At 37.9% G+C, this 26,625-nt stretch overlaps 1 protein-coding gene across 1 annotated transcript in view; it reads right to left on the bottom strand.

The window, feature by feature from the left end:
- Window positions 1–26,625, bottom strand: part of LOC125133402 (uncharacterized) — a 758,349-nt gene that overhangs the window by 621,847 nt on the left and 109,877 nt on the right. The window lies entirely within an intron of this gene.

The raw sequence follows: 26,625 nt of genomic DNA, 5'->3' as shown, positions 1-26,625 counted from the left end.
TCAGAAAACTAAAAACAGAATTACTATTTGACACTGCATATTCCACTCCTGGGCTTCTATCCAGAGAAAACCATGAGTTAAAAAGATACATGTACACCAATGTTCACTGCAGCACTATATACAATAGCCAAGACATGGAAACAACCTAAATGTCCATTGACAGAGGAGTGGATAAAGAAGACATAGTATATATAGGTGTTCCCGTCGTGGCACAGTGGTTAACGAATCCGACTAGGAACCATGAGGTTGCGGGTTCGGTCCCTGGCCTTGCTCAGTGGGTTAAGGATCCAGCGTTGCCGTGAGCTGTGGTGTAGGTTGCAGATGCGGCTCGGATCCCGAGTTGCTGTGGCTCTGGCGTAGGCCAGTGGCTACAGCTCCGATTCAACCCCTAGCCTGGGAACCTCCATATGCCGCGGGAGCGGCCCAAGAAATAGCAACAACAACAACAACAACAAAAAAAAAAAAGACAAAAAAGACAAAAAAAAAAGAAGACATAGTATATATAGACAATGGAATATTACTCAGCCATTAAAAGGAAAGAAATAATGGCATTTGAAGCAACATGAATGGACATAGAAATTACCATGCTAAGTGAAGTCAGTCAGACAATGAGACACCAACATCAAATGCTATCACTTACATGAATAAAAAATCTAAAAAGAGGACAAAATGATCTTCTTTGCAGAACAGATACTGACTCACAGACTTTAAAAAACTTATGGTTTCCAATAAGACAGATTGGAGGGGGTATGGGGATGTACTGGGGGTTTGGAATGGAAATCTATAAAATTGGGTTGTGATGATCATTGTACAATTACAAATGTAATAAAATTCATTGACTAATTTAAAAATAAATAAATAAACACACTTGCACAAAAATCTTGTACATATGCAATAACTTCATATAATTAATGGTCAGTAAATATTTATTGTGTGACTGAATGAAGGCCCAAATAATAAACTGAAACTCTTAAGAAAAATTAGAACCTAGACATAAACACTGAAGGAGTACATTCATTGTGCTGCTTACAAATACAATTAATCCCCCTAGCTTAGTGTTAAAATAGTCACAGTAAAACATTGGTAACTACATTTGCTAAGCTCTGATTGCTTAGGCATAGTAGTATATCCAGGTGCAAAGAAAGGGAGAACTATCCAAACAGGTCCCTCTGAGCATAACTGCTTCCAGCACCAACACTCTAGAGCTCTTAAAAGTGGGAGCCACAAGGCTATACACACTGACTTGTACATGTGGAGAAAGACAACTGTGATACTGTGATGATGGTACATATGCAATAGATGCATTCATGAACATTTTCCCACTTAAGCGACAGTGACATGAAGGTACAAAACTAAAAGATAAAAGGGGGCAAATCCAATCACAGGTGTCTCCACATGACCTATGAACACTGACATTAGAAACAGGGGCACTAAGGAGTTCCCACTGTGGCTCAGTGGTAATGAACCTGACTGTTATCCATGAGGATGCCAGTTCGATCCCTGGCCTCACTCAGTGGGTTAAGGATCTGTCATTGCTGTGAGCTGTGGTGCAGGTCGCAGATGCGGCTCAGATCTGGTGTTGCTCTGGCTGTGGCATCAGCCAGCAGCTGCAGCTCCAACTGGACCCCTACCCTGGAGACTTCATTATGCCATGAGTGTGGAAAGAAAGAAAGAGAGAAAAAAAAAGGAAGAAAGAAGAGAGAAAAAGAAAGAAGAAATAAGAGAAAGAGCAAAGAAAAAGAAAGAGAGAGAGAGGGAGAAAGAAAGAAAGAAAGAAAGAAAGAAAGAAAGAAAAAAAGAAAGAAAGAAAGAAAGAAAGAAAGAAAAGAAAGAAAGAAAGGAAGAAAGAAAAGACAGAAGCGAAGAGAAAGAAAAGAAAGAAAGAAAGAAAGAAAGAAAGACAGAAAGAAATAAAAGACCGAAAGAAAGAAGAAAAGAAAGAAAGAAAGAAAGAAAAAGAAAGAAAGAAAGAAAGAAAGAGAACACGAGTAAGAAAGGAAGGAAGGGAGGGAGAAAGAAAGGCAGGCAGGCAGGCTCTAGGCTAGCTGGTTATTTTAGGAATGTTGACATTAGGGAAACTGAAGTGTCCGAGCATGGGATGGTCACTAATGTATTTCATATCTATTACTTATCCTGTTACACAAGTCATTCTGTCTTTTTCTTCTTTATCTCCGTGATAAACGTTCACTTTCTACATTTAGTCTCATTAATTTTCTATCCATCCATTCCACATTTACTGCAGAATTACCATGTGCCAAATTCTGTGCTAAGCTACACTACAGGAAAGAGAGTTTAAAAGAAGTCTTTGTCCTCCAACATCTCAAAGGCTGATGGAAGGGACCTATGTATAAATAAATAATCAAAGGGCAATGAGAGAACTAGATACATGTATCTCCCAGATGAAAGATATGGGAAAGAAGTTAGAGCTATGAGATTTAATGAACTAAAAAGTGCATTATCTACAATAATCTTAAACAAGAGCTGTGGAAGTGACAGGCTAAGGAAGAGTCAGAGAATTCCAGAATGTTGCAACTCCAAGGGGACTACACTTAATTTCTGTTAAAATTAAAAAGCTACTACTGACAAAGCAATTTCCAGCTGTTAGGTTAGGCTCTGAGAATATACAAATAAACCCTGATCCCTGCCCACCTCAAGAAACATACAACCCAGGAGAAAAGCTCATGACTATTCATTAGCAGGCAGAAGGTATTAAAAAGAATATAGGAGTTACCGTCGTGGCTCAGGGGAAGTGAATCTGATTAGGATCCATGAGGACCCAGGTTCAATTCCTGATCTCACTAAGTGGTTTAAGGATCCAGCATTGCCATAAGCTGTGGTCTAGGTCACAGATGCGGCTCGGATCTGGCATTGCTGTGGCTGTGGCATAGGCCAGCAGCTATAGCTCCGATTCGACCCCTCGCCTAGGAACCTCCATATGGCATGGGTGTGGCCCTAAAAAGACAAAGAAAAAAAGAAAAACAAAACAAAAAAACAAACAAACAAAAAACACAGGGGAGTTTTCACTGTGGCATAGCTGGTTAAGGATCCAGCATTGTCTCTGTGGCTTCGCAGGCTCAGTCCCCAGCCTGGTGCAATGGGTTAAGGATCTAGCCTTGCTGCAGCAGTGGCACAGGTCACAGCTGCAACTTGGATACAGTTCCTGGCCTTGGACCTTCCAAATGCTGTGGGTGTAGCCAAAAAAAAACAAAAAAAAAAAAAACAGAAAAAAATAAAATTGAAAATTTTATTAATATAGAAGCCCACACAACTAGAGTGGAATTTAAAAGCAACTCTTATTTAAGACACATGGTCTTGCTATAAACTCTGGAACAGTCTATCATGAACCATTCCTCTGCAAAGGCATGTGCAAGCAGCAAATGACAAAACTACGTGTCTCTACCTCTACCTTCTCAGACCACACCTCCTAAAACCACCCCTGCTCCCAAGTAAAAATGAGCACTCCTTTCCTGTTGATTCTCTTATACCCTATACAGACTCTACTTACTTGTTCTTCATTTGTTAATTTATTCATTCTTTCTTAATCAAAAAGTTTTTTTGGTCACTCATTGTGTATGAGACACTACTCAGTGCTAGGGATATAAAGCACTCAATCATACAAACACAATCCTGTTCTCATACAGCTTAAATTCTAGAGGGGGAGACATAATAATCAAATAAAAATAAATACATAACAAGTTTGGTGATGATACATGTTAAGAACGAAAATAAAGTGGAATAATATTGAGAGATGAGGGAGATAAAAAGAGAGTACAGTACTATACTAGCTGTGTAGCCAGAAAAATTTCCCAGATAGGATATTTTAGCAGAGACCTGAATGAAGTAAGAGATGAACCATGCAAAAGTATCGTGTGAGCAGAACATTCCAGGTGAGAAAATGTAAAGGCCCTGAGGTGAGAGCATGCACAGGGTATTTAATGAACAGTCAGATGAGAAATGGTGGAGACTTGAATATTATTAGTCCCTGTAGCTTCTTAGTGCACTCAAATCCCCCATCAGACTGTGAGTTCCTTGACAGAAGGATTCGATCTTAGTTACTTCTGAGTCCCCATTGCCTAGAACAGAACCTGCCATGGTAGACATTCAATAAACATTTGAGGGAGTTCCCGTCATGGTGCAGTGGTTAACGAATCCGATTAGGAACCATGAGGTTGCGGGTTCAATCCCTGGCCTTGCTCAGTGGGTTAAGGGTCTGGCGTTGCCGTGAGCTGTGGTGTGGGTCACAGATGCGACTCAGATCCCGAGTTGCTGTGGCTCTGGTGTAGGCTGGTGGCTACAGCTCCGATTAGACCCCTGGCCTGGGAACCTCCATATGCCGCAGGAGGGGCTCAAGAAAATGCAAAAGACAAAAAAAAATAAAATAAAATAAAAAATAAACATTTGAGAAATTAATTAGTGAGTGAGGATTCACCCCTTCTCTCCCTTAACTGACACACTCCCTGGTATTACTGATGAACATGTTCTACATCCTTCACTGGGCTTTAAGCTTTTCTGAGGGCTATGTCAGATGTGTTTTTTCCTCTTCTTCCCACCCCACCCCTATCCCTCCCTAGTGCCTATCAATTGTTACACAAATATAAATAGAAATAAAATTGCTAAAGTAATATCTGGGTGTAGTGCTACCAGAAGAAACCTGGAATATGGAATAAATGTCAGAAATACCAGGAGATCAAAATTCTCTGTGAAAAAAAAATAGTGTAAAAGTATTGAAAAGTAGCTGTTTCTTGGTAAGGCACACACCTAATTTCTATCACTATCATCCTTAGCTCTCACCTTTACCACTTTACAAATGCAACCAGAGTCATACCGTCACAATTAAAGGGCGCTTTCAGGATCCAAAGCTGGGTCAGAAAGTGTGATCCTAGCAATGGCAGCCATAGTGTACAGTGCTGAAAGAGCACAGGATGCTCAGGCATGGTTTTAGCTGGAAAAGGTATAAAAGGTCTATGCTGTGAGCAGTAATGCAGACCATATATATCTGCCACTTGGTGGTACTGGGAAATCTGTCTACTCACATCCCGCTCTCAGACAGTGTTTGAGAAAATACAAAGTAGACTAGGGTATAGATATGGTGAAAATTAGGCCTCCCAGACCAGATTTCCACCAAGAGGCAAGGGTTTAAGGCAATACTCCAGGCTTAAAGAGATGTTAATTCCAAGGTTCTATAAGCTAGGTGACTAGTAAGGTTATGGCACAGAAAAGGAGAGGTCAAGAAAGAACCCAATTCTGCACACTAAACCAGTACAAATAATGCAGGAAATGACCCAACATGTAGACAAGTGAGTAGGGCTTATCCCTTGCACATTAGATAACAAGGCTAATTGACAGCAACTCTGCTACTACTCACAGACATGATACGGTCAAGACTATGCCAAATGAAAGATAAGGTATGCTGAGACAAAAGGTAAGGCCCATCAGCAGTATATCTAACTGCTGGAAGCAAGAAAGAGAAAGGTAAAGACAGCCGCTGTTCTACGAAATCAGAGACTTGTCCAGCTGGAAGAACCACTGCAGACCTGCAAGACCAACTATATTAGAAATGTCCATCACGTCTCCTCCACCCACATCCTCTTTCTAGAGAATCTGTCCCACTCATGGCCCTGAAAATATAGTCCTATGTACCCAATGACCACCCTCCTTGGCTTCAACTTACCAGACCCAAGCTGAGCTGATGACATATTTCTTCTGATAATTTGGGGTTTAAATATAAAACTGAGTTTATTAGATCATGTTTTTTTCAGTCCAAAATCAAAAGGATGGCAGCTGAAAGTCATAGTAACCTGAGAATACAGGAAAAAACGGACTCTAGAGCATGCAGACACAGGCATACATGGAAGGAGGAAGAGGCTACCCAACAAATTTCCAATGTTTCCAATTTAAACATAGGTTTAAAGTATTTATTTATCAGTGGCAGAATACTTGGATAAAATTTCCCTTTAAAAATAGACTTGTTCTCTAGAATGTGGAGGATCTTTAATAACATGTAATTCTCATTTGCTATATACTCTATTTATAGTCCTCTGTTAAATATTCAGATTCAATTATAATTATTCTATTCCTAAGTTATATTAAACTATAGTTTAAATATAGCAATATCCAAGGATCCACAAATCTTAGGAAGAAGAAAACACAAAGAAAAAAGTAAGTACCCTTCCCTTCAGCAATGGACATCCAAATTTTACTTATAAAATTGCTTCCATATTTTACCCTGTTTAGATGTATAAAAGGTTAACATCTAATTCCATTTACAATGCTGATCTAGCAAGAAAGAAATTAATTTGGCATTAGAGTGGTAACATCAATTTCCCATGTATCTGAAGTAATGCATTTACTGGAAAGAGATTAATATCAATTCCATAAATCATTCACATGCTTTTTCCGGAGTCTGAGACATCTGAGTAATGTCATATATGTGAGTTGATATCCCTTTGTGCATATCCTTTTCATTAATCTATGCCTGGGGTTGCAGAGTAGTTGTCATGAGAAAATATAAAACTTAGAAAAGAATCGATCTTTCTGTTCTTAATATTTTGTGGCTTGTTTTAGGTAAAGTAAGCTAAATGTTGCCAGAAATGCAATGACATTGATCCATACTGGCAGCCAGCATTTTCAGAAAAAAAATAAGCATTTAGTCAATTTTCATCCTAATGGTAATAACTACTTACTACTCATATGATAAGACAACATATAACTGCCAACATAAATATTCCATTAAAAATCCTCAATAATATGTGGACTGAAAGGATAACTGAGTCCAAACTTCTCCTTTAAAAAGTAATTCTTCATTGCTACTGTTGAATTTCATCCTTACACAATATCAAAGATTTTTGTGCCTGTATTCTCCAGAGAAACAGAACTATTAAGGAGGGGTGTGTGCGTGTGCGTAAAGAGAGAAAGAGATTTATTATAAGAAACTGGTTCATGCTATTATGGAGGCTGACAAGTCCCAGGATCTACAAACTAAAAGCTTCAAAAGAGGTGATGGTGTAGTTCTGCTCCAAATGCCATCAGGCTCAAAACCCAATGAGAGTTGATGTTTTAGTTCACCTGAGGGAAGGGAAAAAAAAATTGGTTTCCCAGCTCAAGGAATGCAAGAAGGAAGAGCTTCCCCCTTACTCTCAGGAGAACCAGTCCTTTTGTTCTATACAGGCTTTTATTTTATTTTATTTTATTTTATTTTATTTTATTTTATTTTATACAGGCTTTCAACTGATTAGATAAGGCCCACTCACATTACGAAGGCCAACCTGCGCTACTCAGTCTACCAAGTCAAATGTTAATCTCACCCAGAATTACCTTTACAGACATGCTCAAAATAATGTTTGATCAAATATATGGGTAGTCCATGCACCAGTGAAGTTGCCAAAAAATTAACCATCACAGTACCTTAGAGATCATCTACCAACCTCCACACCACAGACCCCAACTCTTTCATGATGTAGACTTAGTCATGTGAATTCAGAGCACCTAATATCAAGTAAATATTAGTTACTTTTGACCAATTATATATTATTAATTATATAATAATTATTAACCTAAACTTAAATCTTCTATTTCAAATCTTCTGTAGCTAACAAAACTTCAGAGAAAAGGAAGTGCATGAGCCAGTGGAAAGAATCCAGGCCTTTGAATCAGACGAAAGTGAAATCCTGGTTTGGCATTTACTAACAATTACTTAATTTTTGACCCTTAGCTTCCTCACCAGAAATATAGTGGGAGAAGTACCAATTTAATTGGATTCTTAGAAGAATTAACGATAAGGTATATATTTCCTGTGTAGCACATGGCATGGATATTTCCCTAACCATCCTTATTCCATTCACTTTTAGAACAAATGGAAGAATTTTACTTTTCGCCCTCTTGAAAAAAGACATGACTATATGACAGGTTTTGCCAATATGATGTAAGTGGAAACTATTTGGGACTCCTCCGGGAGATTCACTGTTACTTTAAAATAACTTAGGTTTCTTGACTTAAAAACATACTGAGGAGTTCCCGTCGTGGCGCAGTGGTTAACGAATCCGACTAGGAACCATGAGGTTGCGGGTTCGGTCCCTGACCTTGCTCAGTGGGTTCACGATCTGGCGTTGCCGTGAGCTGTGGTGTAGGTTGCAGACGCGGCTCGGATCCCGCATTGCTGTGGCTCTGGCATAGGCCGGTGGCTACAGCTCCGATTAGACCCCTAGCCTGGGAACCTCTATATGCCGCGGGAGCGGCCCAAGAAATAGCAACAACAACAACAACAAAAGACAAAAAGACAAAAAAAAATACTGAGAAATTTCTTTCACCACAAATTCACAAAAACAAAAATCCTTATATTTCATAGTATATTAACAACTTAAAGAACATTTCCCTATCTTCTATCATTTGCATATAGCAGTAGTATTGTCACCTAGGCAGGATAAGCTTCATTACTGCATTTCAGTAATTAAATCACACACTCAGAGAAGTCAAGTGACTTGCTCAAGGCCACATACATAAGTGCCAGGTCTCTGGAAATACCAATCTGTGAATGAAAAAAAATACCACACAGATAAGAAACTGTTTTACAAGATAATTTATTCAGATGTTGATTTGTTTTGGTGTTTTATATGTGATATCCCACATTCTAGTTTCCCATATACTGGACACAACCCTCTATTACACAGATGTGTGTGTGCATGCACACACACCATAAACACTCTTTTCCAGCCCCTTTGAGATCTCTTGCCTCATGGGAGGTTTGTGTGGCAATAAAAAGGCAAAGGTAGCCTCCAACACGTCTCTTCCTACTTTAGCCAGGATTATGTTAATAGAAAAGAGGAGACTTCCACTGGCAGCAGAAAAATGAAAGAAATAGTCCCATACACTTAGAAAGTGAAAGACGTCAAGGATCCCACAAGTAATGGGAAGAAGAGATACTTCTTGCAGTCCTCAGCCAGAAACAGCTGTGCAGGGCACCAAAAAGGAAGATCTCTGAGCACCAAGGGCTCTGGATCTAGGCAAAAGCCCCCACAAAGACCCTATTCACTGCTTACAGTGAGGCATCCCACCTTCAAGGAGTTGCATGGACTTTAACGATGAGGATGTCATGATGTTCAGACATTTCAAAATAAGAAGGTCTCATTACCTGAATATCACAGAAGCCTCTTGGAATCTTATGTAATTCTAGAGAAGGGGAGTCTCCATGAAGATGGGAAAGTGAATTACCAAAAATCCCAATGAAATGGAGACCCAGAGTCAGATTAATTTGACTTAAATAAATTTAATTTCACAGTTCTTGCTGAGTGTATAAACAGGATCCATACCAGAAACATACAAACAGAACAAAATCCTTCTGATAGCATATACTTAAAGACCAATTTAAAGCCCATGACATTTTCCTAAAAATTCCTAAAGGACTGAGTTCTCCATGTGCACAAATATCACCTTTTATCCACCAACCAAAAGATTAGGCAATTACCTGCCCCATCAATGAGGAACAAGATGTGCTATGAATACATGCAATCAGCATTCCGAGATCAGTTATCCAAACTTCACGTGGGTTTAAAGAAGAGTTAATACCTATACATTTGAAACTGTTCCACAAAACAGTTTGTAGAGGAAGGAATACTCCAAAAGTCATTCTATGAGGCCACCATCACCCTGATACCAAAACCAGACAAAGATACCACACACATACACACACACACACACACACACACACACACAAAATGAAAATTACAGGCCAATATCACTGATGCAAAATCCTCAGTGAAATACTAGCAAACCAAATCCAACAATACATTAAAAGAATCATATACCATGACCAAGTGAGATTTATCCAAGGGATGCAAGGATTTTTCAATATCCACAAATCAATCAGTGTGATACACCACATTAACACATTGAAGAATAAAAATCATATCATCACCTTGATAGATGCAGAAAAAGCTTTTGACAAAATCCAGCATCCATTTCTGATTTAAAAAAAAAAAAAACTCGAGAAAAGTGGGCATAGAGAGGACCTACCTCAACATAATAAAGGCCATATATGACAAACCCACAGCTAACAACATTCTCAACGCTGAAAAACTGAAAGACTACCCATTAAGATCAGGAATGAGACAAGGATGTCCATTCAACTTTTTCTTTTTTTGCTTTCTAGGGCTGCACCCAAGGCATATGGAGGTTCCCAGGCGAGGGGTTGAATCAGCACTACAGCTGCTGGCCCACACCACAGCCACAGCAATGTGGGATCCAAGCTGAGTCTGTAACCTACACCACAGCTCACGGGAACACTGGATTCTTAACCCACTAAGCAAGGCCAGGAACTGAACCTGCATCCTCATGGATGTTAGTCATATTTGTTAACCACTGAGCAAAGATGGGAACTCCCCATTCAAATTTTATTCAACATAGTTTTAAAGTCCAAGCCACAGCAATCAGAGAAGGAAAATAAATAAATAAAAGGAATCCAAATTGGAAAAGAATTAAAACTGTCATTGTTTGCAGATGACATGATACTATTCCTAGAAAATCCTAAAGACACTACCAGAAAACTGTTAGAGCTCATAAATGAATTCAGTAAAGTTGCAGCATACAAAATCAACACACCAAAACTGACTGTATTTCTATATACTAACAACGAAAGATCAGAAAGAGAAATTAGGGAAACAATTCCATTTACCACTGCATCAAAAATAATAAAATTCCTACAAATAAACCTACATGAAGAGACAAAAGACTTGTACTCTGAAAACTATAAGACACTGATGAAATAAACCAAAGATGACACAAGCAGATGGAAAGATATACTATGTTCATGGATTGGAAAAATCAATAGTGTCAAAATAACTATAATACCTAAGGTAATTTACAGATTCAATGCAATCCTTATCAAATTACAAATGGCATTTTTCACGGAACCAGAACAAAAAGCTTTTAAATTTGCGTGAAAACACAAAAGACCCTAAATATTCCAAGCAACCCTGAGAAATAAAAATGGAGGTAGAAGAATGAGACTCCCTGACCTCAGACTATACTACAAAGCTACGGTCATCAAAACCATATGGTACTGGCACAAAAGCAGAAATATAGATCAATGGAACAGTATAGAAAGCCCAGAAATAGGAGTTCCTGTCGTGGGTCAGTGGTTAACGAATCCAACTAGGAACCTTGAGGTGTTGTGGGTTCGATACCCGGCCTTGCTCAGTGGGTTAAGGATCCGGCATTGCGGTGAGCTGTGGTGTAGGTTGCAGACATGGCCCGGATCCCGTGTTGCTGTGGCTGTGGTATAGGCCAGCAGCTCCAGCTCTGATTAGACCCCTATCCTGGGAACCTCCATGTGCCGCAGGAGTGGCCCTAGCAATGGCAAAAAGGTATCAAAAAAAAAGAAAAGAAAAGAAAGAAAGCCCAGAAATAAATCCATGCACCAATGGTCAACTAATCTATGACAAAGAAGGCAAAATGATACAATGGAGAAAAGAATATCTCTTCAAAAAGTGGTGCTGAGGAAACTGAACAGTTACATTGAAAAGAATGAAATTAGAACATTCTCTACCACCATATACGAAAATAAACTCAACATAGATGAAGACCTAAATGTAAGACCAATACTATAACACTCAAACATAGGTCAAACATCCTCTGACATAGAGAGTGTCAGATCTTCGCAGATCCACCTCCTAGAGTAACAAAAATAAAAACAAAAATTAAAAGAAGGAACACTCCCAAAGACATTCTATGAGGCTGCCATCACCCTAATCCAAAACCAATGACAACACCAAAAAAGAAAACTATAAACCATTATCTTTGATGAATACAGATGCAAAAATTCTCCACAAAATTTTAGCCAACCAAATCCAACAACATATAAAAAAGACCATACACCATGACCAGGTGGGATTCATCCCAGGTTCACAAGGATGGTTCAACATATGCAAATCAATCAACATCATACACCACATTAACAAAAGAAAAGTCAAAAATCATATGATCATCTCAATAGATGAAGAAAAAGCATTTGACAAAGTCTAACATCCATTTATGATATAAACTCTCACCAAAGTGGGTACAGAGGGAACAGTTCTTAACATAATCAAAGGCATTTATGACAAACCCACAGAAAATACAATACTCAATGGAGAAAAATTGAAAGTCTTCCCAGTAAAATCTGGAACAAGACAAGGATGCCCACTCTAACCACTGTTACTCAACATAGTATTGGAAGTCCTAGCCACAGCAATCAGACAAACAAAAGAAATAAAAGGCATCTAAAGAGGAAGAGAAGAGATAAAACTGTCACTGTATGCAGATGACATGATACTATATATAGAAAAGCCTAAGGGCTCAACCCAAAAACTACCTGAACTGATCAACATATTCAGCAAAATAGCAGAATATAAGAATAACATTCAGAAATCAGTCGCATTTCTGTATACTAACAAGGAAACGTTAGAAAAGCAATACAAAAACACAATACCTTTTAAAATTGCACCGCAAAAAATCAAATATCTGAGAATATACCTGACCAAGGAGGCAAAGGACTTATATGCCAAGAACTATAAAACATTAATCAAGGAAATTAAATAACATGGAAAGAAATGGAAAGATATTCCATGCTCCTGGGTGGGAAAAATTAATATTGTAAAAATGGCCATACTACCCTAAGCACTCTGTGGATTCACTGCAATCCCTATCGAATTACCCATGACATTTTTCACAGAACTAGAACAAACAATCCAAAAATTCATGTGGAACCACAAAAAAAGCCAGAATTTCCAAAGCAATCCTGAGAAACAAAAAACAAGCAGAAGGCCTAACTCTTCCAGACCTCAAGCAATATTACAAAGCCACAGTCATCAAGACTGTGTGGTACTGGTACCAAAACAGGAAGACAGACCAATGGAACAGAATAGAAAACCCAGAAATAAACCCAGACACCTATGGTCAATTAATCTTTGACAAAGGAGGCAAGAACATAAAATGGGAAAAAAGAAAGTCTTTTCACCAAGTATTGCTGGGAAACCATGACAGCTGCATGCAAATCAGTGAACCTAGAACCCACCCTCACACCATGCACCCAAATAAACTCGAAATGGCTGAACGACTTAAATATAAGACAAGACACCATCAAACTCCTAGACGAGAACATAGGCAAAACGTTCACCAACGTCAACCTTACAAATGTTTTCTCAGGTCAGTCTCCCAAGGCAACAGAAATCAAACCAAAAATAAACTGATGGGACCTAACCAAACTGACAAGCGTTTGCACAGCAAAGGAAACCAAAAACAAAACAAAAAGACTACTTACAGAATGGGAGAAAATACTTTCAAATGATGCAACTGACAAGGGCTTAATCTCTAGAACTATAAGCAACTTATACAACCTGACAGCAAAAAAACCAACAACCCAATTGAACGATGGGCAAAAGACCTGAACAGACATTTCTCCAAAGAAGATATACAGTGGCCAACAAGCACATGAAAAAATGCTCAGCATCCCTGATTACTACAGAAATGCAAATCAAAACTACAATGAGATACTACTTCACACCAGTCAGAATGGCCATCACTAATAGGTCCACAAATAACAAATGCTGGAGGGGGTGTGGAGAAAAGGGAACCCTCCTGCACTGTTGGTGGGAATGTAAGCTGATAAAACCACTATGGAGAACAGTATGGAGGTAACTTAGAAATCTATACATAGAACTACTATATGACAGTTCCCAGCAATCCCACTCTTGGGCATATATCCGGAAAAAACTTTCCTTGAAAAAGACACATGCACCCGTATGTTCATTGCAGCACTATTCACAGTAGCCAAGACCTGGAATCAACCCAAATGTCCATCAACAGATGAATGGATTAAGAAGATGTGGTATATAAACACAATGGAATACTACTCAGCCATAAAAAAGAACAAAATAATGCCATGTTCAGCAACATGGATGGAACTAGAGACTCTCATCCTGAGTGAAGTAAGTCAGAAAGAGAAAGACAAATACCATACGATTTCACTTACATCTGGAAGCTAACATATGGTATAAAGGAACCTTTCCACAGAAAAGAAAATCATGGACATGGGGAATAAATAGACTTGTGGTTACCAAGAGGGAGGGGGAGGGAGTGGGAGGGACTGGGAATTTTGGGGTTAATAGATGCAGACTTTTGCCTTTGGAATGGATAAGCAATGAGATCTTGCTGTACAGCACTGGGAACTATGTCTGGTCACTTGTGATGGAGCATGATAATGTGAGAAAAAAGAATGTATACATGTATGTGTAACTGGGTCACCTTGCTTTGCAGTAGAAAACTGACAGAACACTGTTAATCAGCTATAATGGAAAAAATAAAAATCACTACTATTTCTTTAAAAAAAAAAAAAAGGATATCCAATATGAGTGTGAGTTTATGATAAAGCAAGGAACCAGGTCAGGTTCCATTACCTCATCTTCTACAATAACTCCACGCCTGTATAGACAAAGAAGACAGAGATAGGAAAACAGAAGACTATAGAAAAATGCCTCACTCAACCAAGAGAGAATGAGGGTTTTCAACTGAGTAGAAACTTACCAAATATTTCAGTACCAACACTTTTATTTTTTTAGCAATAGTCATTTATTCATTCATTCACAGATGTTTTAAGTACCTATTGAAAGCTAGCCATTTTAGGAAAGGATAATTGACAAAATGTTTAATTTTAAGAAAAGGAATGAAATCATGATCCCTGCCCTCAAGAAGCCTGTGTTTGCAGACAACAATAAAAGTCTGCTTCATTAAAAAAATCAATAAAGTTGTCATTGGAAATCAGAAAAAGGGAAAAGTTATATATAGCTGGAAGGATCATTAAAAAGTTCATGGGAAAAATAAGTCTGCATGTGGCACCTTGAAAATGGATCTGATTTCAATAAAAAGATGGAAAATTACTCCCAAACAAAGAGAATATCATGATCAAAGTCAAAACAGTAAGAATTTGAGGAGTTCCCGTCGTGGCGCAGTGGTTAACGAATCCGACTAGGAACCATGAGGTTGCAGGTTCGGTCCCTGCCCTCGCTCAGTGGGTTAAGGATCCAGCGTTGCTGTGAGCTGTGGTGTAGGTTGCAGACGCGGCTCGGATCCCGAGTTGCTGTGGCTCTGGCGTAGGCCGGTGGCTACAGCTCTGATTCAACCCCTAGCCTGGGAACCTCCATATGCCGCGGGAGCGGCCCAAGAAATAGCAACAACAACAACAACAACAACAAAAAAAAAAGAATTTGATACCATGTAATAGGACAAAAATGAAAATGTATACATGAGAAAGATCAACTAGGTAGAGCATTCGTCCTTACCAAGAGTGGTATCTGGGGAGGCAAAGATATTTTTGATATTAAAATGATTTGTGGCCAATGATTTGTGATCACAGGACATAAAAAGATACACCATATATCTATAGCATTAAAATTTTGTGGAGGTGAGTGGGATTAGAAAAAATGTCTGGAGTTCCCGCTGTGGTACAGCGGAAACGAATCCAACTAGGAACCATGAGGTTGTGGGTTTGATCTCTGGCCTCACGTTGCCATGAGCTGTGGTATAGGTCACAGACACAGCTCAGATCTGGTGTTGCTGTGGCTGTGGCATAGGCTGGCAGCTATAGCTCCGATTGGACCCCTAGCCTGGGAACCTCCATATCCCGCAGGTGTGGCCCCAAAAACAGCGAAAAAAGAAAAGGAAAAAAGAAATACAAAATGTCTAAATAAGCTGCTTAGTAGTGTGATAATAATAATAAATAAATAATGATGTTAGGAAATACAAAGTGGAGTAACAGAACTTAGTGAGTGATGGGCCAGGGTGGCAAAGGAGAGCCAAAGATGACTCTAGATTAACAGGGATCTTTCTGTTTTGAATTTAGAACATGACAAGTTTGGTTTGGGAGGATGTCCAGTTTAAAATATCATTAGAACATCTAATAAAGACACTAGTATGTAGATTAAAATATGGGACTGATGCCTCAAAGAGAGTTCAAGACGATGACACTAAGGCAGTGCTATTCAAAATTTGGTCCATGGATTGAAGCCAGCCTGCAAACTGCTTATTATGGATACACTATAAAACAAGTACTGTATGATACTTTTATAGCCATTTGACATCCAAACTCATGATGGTGTACTTATCTAGTTGAATAGAGTATAATCAGTTTGGATATTGACAAATTAATTTGGTAAATTGCATGTAGCATGAGCTTCATATAATTCATGTACAGCAGAATCATATTTAAAGCCAAGACACTGGAAACTTAAAACAAAAAACAAAACACAATTCTTATCCACACATAGTTCTAAGAAGAATTATATCAGTGCTGATTATGCGCCAATAATACTATAAAGATTGTTACTTAATAAAAGTATATTCCACAATCTCTAAATAGGCAGGAACACTAGAAGAGTGGCTAACTCAATAAATCAAGGATTCTTATTTTTAGGCAAATGTTTTCTGTATGTACATTAGTGCATTTATCTTGGAAGATAAATCATACCTTTCATCAGAATTTCAAAAATGCCAGTGTTCTAGGAAAGGCTAGTAAGTACTACGGTTCAATACTTACTAGTATTATCTCTGTACCTTCAGTATCTGCCACATAATTCATTCATCCTTATGACAAATAGTTACTGAATGCCTACTACAAGTTAGACTCTAGTGATAGAGCTAATAAACAAAGTAACCATTGTTATTGTAGAAGAGGCAGATAAAGAAAGAAGTAAATAAACAGGCAAAGAATACAAGCAGGATCTTATGATAGAGTGACTAGGTGGCTAGTTAAGACTGGCTAGTCAGAGAAGGCCTCTCTGAGGAAACAAAATATAAGCTTATATCTTCATGCTAAGACACAAAGATGGTGGTGAAGGAGAAGGAGGTGCCAATATTAAGCAATAAGAACTGGATGGATTAAATGGCCAAAAATAAAGTGGAAACAAATCTGGCCTTCTCTATGAACAGGCAGATAATTACTGTGGCTATAGCGTTATTGGAAAGAGTAAGGATAGCATAAGATAAATTCAGAAAATAGTCAAGTGTAAGATCTGCACCTTCATTTTATTTTATTTTATTTTTTGGTCTTTTTGTCTTTTTAAGGCTGCCCCCGTGGCATATAGAGGTTCCCAGGTTAGGGGTCTAATTGGAGCTGTAGCTGCCAGCCTACACCACAGCCACAGCAACACCAGATCCAAGCCACATCTGAAATCTACACCACAGCTCACAGCAATGCCAGATCCTTAACCCACTGAGCAAGGCCAGGGATGGAACCCTCAACCTCATGGTTCCTAGTGGGATTCGTTTCCACTGTGCTACCATGGGAACTCCCTAAGATCTGTACCACTTTTAATCAGGATAAGGAGTCTAGATTTTATTCTAACTCTGATGGGAAAACAACAGAATGTTTTCAATAAGGAAGGAATAAGATCTGATTTGAGTTTGGGGGAGTTCTCTTCTTTCATTTTTCAAAATTTTTTTGGAGAGGTGTTCCCATTGTAGCTCAGTGGATTAAGAACCTGATGTAGTCTCCATGAGGATGCAGACTGGATCCTTGGCCTCACTCTGCAGGTTAAAGATCCAGCATTGCTGCAAGCTTTGGCATATGTCACAAATGGGCTTGGATCTAGTATTGCTGTGGTTGGGGCACAGGCCTGCAGCTGCAGTTCCAATTCAACCCCTAGCCTGGGAATGTAGTTGATTTACTATGTTGTATTAGTTCCAGGTATATAGCAAATGTGAATCAGCCATATTTGTGTTTTTAAAGAATTACTTTGAATGCTTTGTTCATTAGATATTGGCAGTGGGGTGGAATATGAGTGGACTGAAGCAAGAGGAACAGTAGTTCCCAATGACAGATGTTGGTGGTTTGAATGAGGAACACAGCTAGAAAGAAGTTAATGGATTCAGGGTATTTAATGAGAATAATAATTCTCAATGGATGGATGAATGATCAATTATTAGATGTGATAGCCAAGATTTATAAAGATTGAAGATAGGTGAGTTGACCCTTAGAGAATGTCTTTAAGGGCCATGTGTAGATGAAAACAAGACACGTCAGTCAGAGATGGGGGAAATGAGGACGGTATAGTCAAGACTCCTGGGGGGAAGAGTGGTAAAAAGTAATGTGGTCAACAGGAATGTCATCTGCTGCAGAGGAGTCAAGAGCTAAGACAAGACCACTGAAGTACACGACTACTCCCTGGCAAACTTTCAGAGAATTATCTTGCTGGATTAGTGAGGATATAAGCCAGACTTAAGGGTAAAAATATAATGGTACGTAGGGATATTTCTATTTTTACGGGAAGTCTTTCTAAAATCATCTTGCACATAATTTAATCTTATCTTGATGATAAAGAACAGATATCTTGACAATTACATTTTTTTTTGTCTTTTGTCTTTGTTGTTGTTGCTATTTCTTGGGCCGCTCCCGGGGCATATGGAGGTTCCCAGGCTAGGGGTTGAATTGGAGCTGTAGCCACCGGCCTACGCCAGAGCCACAGCAACTCGGGATCCGAGCCGCGTCTGCAACCTACACTACAGCTCACGGCAACGCCAGATCGTTAACCCACTGAGCAAGGGCAGGGACCGAACCCGCAACCTCATGGTTCCTAGTCGGATTCGTTAACCACTGCGCCACGACGGGAACTCCTAGTGCATGTATTTTCTGATAACTATTTTGGCTATTCAAAGGTTTCTACCCCACCGAAGTTCAAAGTAATACTCTCAAAAAATAAGGTTGCTGAATAAGTGTTTTTTGTAAATCAATACAGCCATACTAAATTTCTCAACTTTGCATCCTATAATTTGAGGTCAATAGTTATGAAAATGCAATAAATTAATATGTAAATAATTTCATCTGGTGAAGTTCTACTTATTCTCACAATAATTCTTTCAACAAATATTTATTTAGCACCTACCTGTTCTGAGCACCAGGGAAGAAGAAAGAAAAATATCACCTTTCTGGTGTTTATATTCTAGTAGAAGAGGCAGATAACAAATAACAATATTAATAAATAAGTAAATTTTATATAATACTAAACGGTAAGTGCTAAGAAGAGAAATTAAAGCAGATAAGGGACTAGGAAATGCCAGGAAATAATAGCTGAAATTTTATGCAGGGTAGCTAAGATAGGATTCACTGAAAAAATGATAGCTGAGTAAGAATTGAAGTGAGGGAGAAAACACTTTCTAGAAGAACATTCTAGGGAAAGCATGAAAGTGTAGTTCCTATACTATCTCCTCTATAAGGTCTTCCTCAATGGCTTCCCACACTCATCCCACCCCACTCATACACACACAAAATCAATTACTTCCCTCTCAGGGCCTCCTTCATATTCCAGTACAGACCACTAAATATCTTCTAGGCTTTTGGTAATTCTAATCCACACAACAACCCTATAAGGCAAATACTGTTGTACCAACTTAAATATGTGCAAAGTTCCCACATTTAAATGAACTGTCCAAGACAGAAAATTAATAAATGCTAAGATTTAATGCCTTATGCTCTGTAGAACTCTCTCTCTCTGACTATAATGTATCCAGCTTCTTCCTTTCCATAGCAGGCAAAAAAAAAGAAAGAAAAGAAAAGAAAAAAGAGGGACATTTCACTTACTCAAAAAGCTCAGCCCTATATGAAAGAAAAAGGATTTAAAAATAAAAAATAATTTCCCAAAATAAAATGCAAACTCAGAGACTACAGTAAAATAACATGAGTACATTTTCAAAACCAAACAATGTCTAATGACCAGCCTAGTCCATGGGATATGAACACATCAGGGAGCCAAAAATACTCTATCACAAACATCATAACATTTCTACATAATTACGGTTTGTTTTTGAATTTTTGTACAAACCAAACCTCAAAAAAATATAGGCAGCCCTTCAGTCTGCACATATAAGCTCTATTTTAAGGATGTAGAAATATGGTCAAGAAAACAACTCACCTATCAAGGTGGCTTAAGATAAGGATAACCTCGTTCAAGAAATTGCTAGATTGACAACACTTTGAACCACTAATCTTTTTTTTTCTTTTCCTTTTTTTTTTTTTTTGTCTTTTGTCATTTTAGGGCTGCACCCACAGCATATGGAAGTTTCTAGGCTAGGGGTTGAATCGGAGCTGTAGCTGCCAACCTACACCACAGCCATAGCAATGCTGGATTCGAGCCGCATCTGCAACCTACACCATAGCTCAGGGCAATGCCAGATCCTTAACCCACCAAGCAAGGAGATCGAACCCGCATCCTCATGGATACTAGTCGGGTTTGTTAACCACTTAGCCATGACAGGAACTCCTAAACCACTAATGGTTTCTCTGTCAAAACAGAACATCCCTAAAAGTTCAGCAAATCATGCCAATTATATTGGCTCTGAGCTAATAAAAGCAGCCGGTGGTGAGCTGAAGACCTAGCCTCACCTTTTACAGGAACCTCGACAAATCACTGAGCAAAATATCTTGCCCTCAACACTGAGGCATGAATCATTCAGGGATGAGTCAGAAAATGAGGCATGCCAGATAATTCAGTTAAAAAATGTATTAAGGGAAACTGTGTAGTTGCAAAAGCGCTGGGAGAGCTAAAAGACCAAATAGGTGAGAGCAGGGAAACACAAGAGAGTAACCACAGCAGGAAGCCCCTGCCATCCCATAGATAGACAGTCAAAGGAAGAAGACAGCGTACTCTGGGAGCAAGGGCAATCCAACAAAATTGGGATAACAAGGTAGGAATTGTCTGGCAAAACATAACCGATAGGTAGCCACTGCTGGACATGCCGCCCAAAACAGAAAGGAGGAGAAATACCCAGGCTTCTCTCATCTCCATGCCCTTCAACCTCCTGCTAGAGTCTCCTATTAGCTGAACCCAGCCAGAATCCAGATGTCAAGGGAACTCAGGAAGTGCAATTTTCAGGGGGTTGCCCCTCTGCAATACAAAAAAAGAAAGAAAGAAAGAAAGGATGGTGAATGGAACTAACTACAAAAAGATAACAATCCACACAGCTTCAGAAGGCAAGTCTATTTGAAACCTGGATGGCAATGCACAATTTGTATGGATTTTTCAATACTGGAGTATACTATCAAAGTATGACTTCTTGCGGAGAGTGGAGAGTAAAAACACAAACAACATTCTAGTTTTGCTAGTTAATGTAAATTGTAAAATTTTATTTACCCATGGGAAACAGCAATAATAGAAAATAAAAAGAAAATTCTAAATTGAAAATCTGTCCTTTGGTTATCATTTGAAAAGCACTTATGTCTTAGATTTTAAACCAATACATACATATACTGTAATTATTCAAGTAATGCCTTAAGTCTTTATTAGAAAGAGAAGGGCTGTAAATCAACCACATTTAATCTAGTGAGTTGTCCTCTTTTTTGCAGTTATTTTACTACCAAAGGATAAGAGGGTGGTCTATGTGAACCAGAAGTCTCCTTTGAAGTTGGGTCTCGGATGATTTGAAAAGAGCAGCTGAAGAGGTGTGCAAACAGATTTCATTAAGCACAGTTCACACTTCAACTGTCCTTTCTGAGGCCTTTCACTTCAAGATTGTTACTATAGAAAATGTCATCATTCTTAGAGGAAAGTTATTTGGGAAGGAAATATTTTACTTCTTCCTTAAAGAGGAGATAGAGGAAATAGGACAGAGAAAAAAATACAAGTAGATATGTAACCATATCTATGTGTCAGTTATACATGTAACTGAAATGTATAATTCAGTAAAGAAGTCTGTAATTTAAAAATCAAGTGAAAACCCTACCATAATAATAAGTTTAACTTTGTTTCAATTATGAATCAGAAAAAATAATCGAGCTAAATTATTCATCTACAGTTCACAGTTACCAATATTTCCCCAACAGAATTTCTACATACAGTGGAACATTCCTTTATATTTCCAAACCATGCTGCTTTCTCCTAAATGTGCTAATATATTTTCACTAAAATAGATTATAAAATGGAATTCTTAGGAAGGAAATTTTATTCATATCTTATAATAAAGATGATTTTTGTCTGTCTGTTATTGAGGTGTAGTTGATATTAATATTATGTTGATTTCAGGTGAACAACATAATGATTTGATATTTATACACATTGTGAAATGACCCCAATAAGTCCAGTTACCATCCGTTACCACACATGGTTAAGATTTTGTTCCTTTTTTTTCTCCCTCTGGGATAAGATCTTCTAAGATTTACTCTCCTGGAAACTCTCAAATACAAAAAACAGTATATGTTGTACATTACATTTCTATGACTTATTAACTTATAACTGGAAGTTTGAACCTTTTGACCCTCATCCATTTCACCCATCCTTCATCGACCTTCCCTCTGGTAAACACTAATCTGTTCTCTGTATCTATGAACTTGGTTTTTGATTGTTCCTTTGTTTGGCTGTTCTTTGGGTTTGTTTTGTTTTTTTGATCTCCCATATCATACAGTACTTGTCTTTCTCTGTCTGACTTATTTAACTTAGCATAATGCCCTCAAAGTCCATTCATGCTATTGCAAATGGCAGCATTTCCTTCTTTTATGGTGGAATAGTTTTTTATATATAGGAACTTCAAAGACATTGTTAAATAAAAACATGTGGGTTTTATCTTGAGGACAACAGGAAGTTATGAAAGATTTTAAGCAATAAAGAAATGATTTCCATCTTAACTTTGGTGGCACATTGTAGAAAACAGACCAGAGTGAGTTTAGAAAGCTACTATACAAGTCCAGTAAACTTACTGATGATCTGGTCTAGGACAGAAATTGTGGCTCTGAAAAAGTTGCAAGATTTTATAACCACTCATTTAATAACAAGCAGAGGGAGTACCAGAGTGTACTTGCCTAATACCTTCTCCTACCAGCATCCCATTGGAAAATCCCAGTACAGATAATAGGCTAAAAACCCTTTGGTCGAGGCCAAAACTCAAGATTAGCAAAACAGAAAGTACAGCAATACACATAGGTCAGGAAGGTCCACAGGGCAGATGTAAACACAGGGTGAGGCTGTGAAGAGGAAGAGACCATCAAGGAGAAACATACAAACCAGGTTCAGGATGTGGACACATAGTATCATTACAATATTTGCTCAAAAGGGGAAAAAGTAAAGCATACCTGCTTCTTTGAGAATGGATATAAGGAGATGACAGATGACATATATCAGAAGTGAATTTTGAGATAGCGAGAAATAATGTTCAATTAATTAAAAAGTTTTAGTGAGCCCTTACTCTCAGGAATACTCTCCATTTCTGAGAGCTAGCTGCAGTTTGCCATTCCCTGAAAGTACTATTATCTCTCTAGTATTCATGTCTTTCTATGTGACTTTACAAGAATTGGGCAGTCTTTCCAAAATGCCAAAATTTACCGGATAAAATGTTACTAATCAATCAAGACCTACCTCAGAGTAGCCTCCTCTAACAAGCATTGTCTGCAAACTTACCTTCCCAACACTCTGCTGAAAAAGACAAGTTTTTGCTATGTTTTCTTATTACTCAGTACTTAACTCTAATAGAGATAGAAGTACCATACATCCTGGTTAGATGCAGACAAGTCACAAGGTATGTCTCTTGTCCCAGAATCCCCTCCAGGTTAGCATTTGTTGTGGGCAAAAACATTTACTTTAGATAATAAATGTTGTGGTTAATTCAATCACAGTCTTTGTGAAACTCTCCTACTAAACTCCTTTAGGCCAAAAACTGTATATTGTATTCTTCCCACAGGATAAAACATATCTACTGGTTGGTAGATTTATAAAGAAGAAAAAACAAACTTAAGGTTACCAAAGGGGAAAAAGAGAGGAAGGGATAAATTAGGAGTTTGGGGTTAACATATATACCATACTATATATAAAGTACATAACCAAGAAGAACCTTCTGTATAGCACAAGGAACTATACTCAAAATTTTCTAATAACCTATAAAGGAAAAGAAGATGAAAAAGAATGTGTGTGTGTGTGTGTGTGTGTGTGTGTGTGTGTGTGTGTGTATCACTCTGGATCACTTTGCTATCCTGAAACTAATACATTGTAAATTAACTACACTATGATTAAAAAATAAAGATAAAAAAGAATAAAGACAATTTTATTTTCTTTCAAATGGAAATAAAACATTTAAATTTTTTTTTTAATTTTGTCTTTTTAGGGCCACACCCATGGCCTACGGAAATTCCCAGGCTAGGGGTTGAATCAGATTATTAATTTTTCAATATTACACAAATAGGAGTTTTTACTGTGGCACAAATAGGAGTTTCTACTGTGGTACAAAGGGATCAGCTCCAGGACACAGGTTTGATCCCCAGCCTGACTCAGTGGGTTAAAGGATCCAGCGTTGCTGCAACTGTAGCATAGGTCACAACTGAAGCTCGAATCTGATCCCCAGGCCAAGAGCTCCATATGCCATGGGGCAGCCAAAAGAAACACACACACACACACACACACACACACACACACATACACACATAAATAAATGTAGTAAAATTCTATTGGGAGAATTAAAAATAAAAATTTTAAGTTTTCGTTTCCATTGTTTGAAATGATATAAAGTAACTGAACCATATCTTTATTTCACTGACCGTTTTTCATGCCACAGTAATTTAATACAAAATACTAAATCTCTCAAGCTAACTAATTAATATGAATTATGAATTGTAGTATACTTCTCATACTCAATACACACACATGGATATAAATCATAAAAACAATACTCAAATTGAAAATGATGGCAACTAAACATAGTTTTTATCTGGATGGCCTATTTAAAAGCAGTGATTTTTCATTTTTTATCATAAAATCTTTTCCTATATGCCTTATCACTTAATGATAGTTTTTCAGCAATATAACTATTATTCACATGTCATAAGTTGACCTATAACAATGGTTAAAAGTATGGCCTTTGGAGCTAAGAAATCCTCAGTTTCAAATTTAGCTACACTATTTGTCAGTCATGTAATTCAAAGTAAATAACTTTACACCTCTGAGAATCAGTTTCCTCACCTTGTATGAAGAGAGATACACCTCAGAAGACTTTTCTGTGTATGTAATGAGACAAACTAGGTATATTACATCTTAGAGGGTATGGCAAATAATAAGTAATAAAGGAATAATTGTTACTGGTATTCTTCCTTAAGGTTCTTTTTGCTATTAATGTTAAATTTTTATTTAAATATAAAAAATATTTTTATTGATCTTAAAAACTCACTTTATGAAGACCATTTGTTCACTATCTGTTCTCCCTCATTTATTAATTTCTCTAGCTCTTGCTCTCATTTTTCTTTCTGAGACTCCCATAATGCATATATTGATCTATTTGATGGGTATTCCATAAACTCCTTAAGCTTTTTCCATTCTATTTCAATGTTTTTACTTTTTGTTCCTCGGAATTGTTTCCAAAGATATGTATTGAAATCCACTGATGCTTTGTTCTGTTTTAGTCTGCTGTTGAGGTTCTCTAGAAAATTTTTTCAGTTCAGTTACTGTGTTCTTCAGCTTCATTCTTACTATTTGGCACTTTTAGTATTATCTCTTTGTTGAAACTGTCACTTTATTCACAAAAGGTTTTCTTGACCTTGGAAAGTTATTTTGAATTCTTGGTCAGATAAACCATGTAAATCCATTTCATTAGTCAGTTTCTAATAGCACATTAAGTGCTAGAGAATAAAAATTCATAAGAACCAATCCCTGACTTCAAGGAATTTTCAGCAATAAGGACAAAGAAAGAGATAATTAAATAACTACAATGCACAGAAGAGGCCTGTAAATTATAGAAAAGGTGCCTTAAATATAGAGGTAGAGACAGTCAAACCTGCCTGAGAGGTACCTTCTCAGAGGAAGAAATTCTGGCCTGAGTCTGAATTAACATGTTACCAGGTGGAGACAGGCATCTGCAGCACAGAGGAAACAGCATATCTAAAGGTATGAGGGCTTGAGAGAAGTTGGTGGACTGGGAAATTGCAAGCAATTAAACATGGCTTTTCCACCAAAGTTATCAGAAAATTAATCTTTCCTCATCTTTCTGTTGGTCAAATTATTTCACTGAACAAGTAAATACAACAGAAATTCTGTGCTTCATTTTGTAAGCACTCTGCTAGGTTCTGTGGAAGAACATGGATTAATCAGACTCAGAATCCACCCTAAAGCAGGTAATAGTCTAGAAGGTTAAAATGAGGTCATTAAAGTGGGCTCTAATCCAATATGACTCGTGTCCTTACAAAGAGGAAATATTTATTGATAGACACGAACACAGGAAGAATGCCGTGTGCAAATGAAGGCATATATCAGGGTGATGCTTCTACAAACCAAGAAACACCACAGTTTGTTAGCAAACCATCAGAAGCCAGAGGAGAGACACTAAAGAGATTCCTCCTCTCAACCTTTAGAAGGAACCAACCCTCCCAACATCTTGATCTCAGACTTCCATCCTCCAGAAGTGTAAAACAATAAATTTCTGTTGTTTAAGCTGGTCAGCTTATGATTCTTTATAATGGCAGCCCTGTTAACTAAAACACCATGGAATAAACAAAGAGCAAGACCCTGCACAAACAATTTTTCAATTATTGGTATAAACAAACACTGTTCTTAGGGTTCAGAGAACTATCATTTAACTGGAGTGTCCCTTCAATCACACACTCACACATGCTTGTGCATGCACAATATTCAAAACCAA

This window comes from Phacochoerus africanus, chromosome 8 (genome assembly GCF_016906955.1).
Source record: "Phacochoerus africanus isolate WHEZ1 chromosome 8, ROS_Pafr_v1, whole genome shotgun sequence".
Taxonomy (NCBI): Eukaryota; Metazoa; Chordata; class Mammalia; order Artiodactyla; family Suidae; genus Phacochoerus; species Phacochoerus africanus.
Note: the sequence above shows the minus strand (reverse complement) of the source record. Positions and strands in the feature narration are given on the sequence as shown.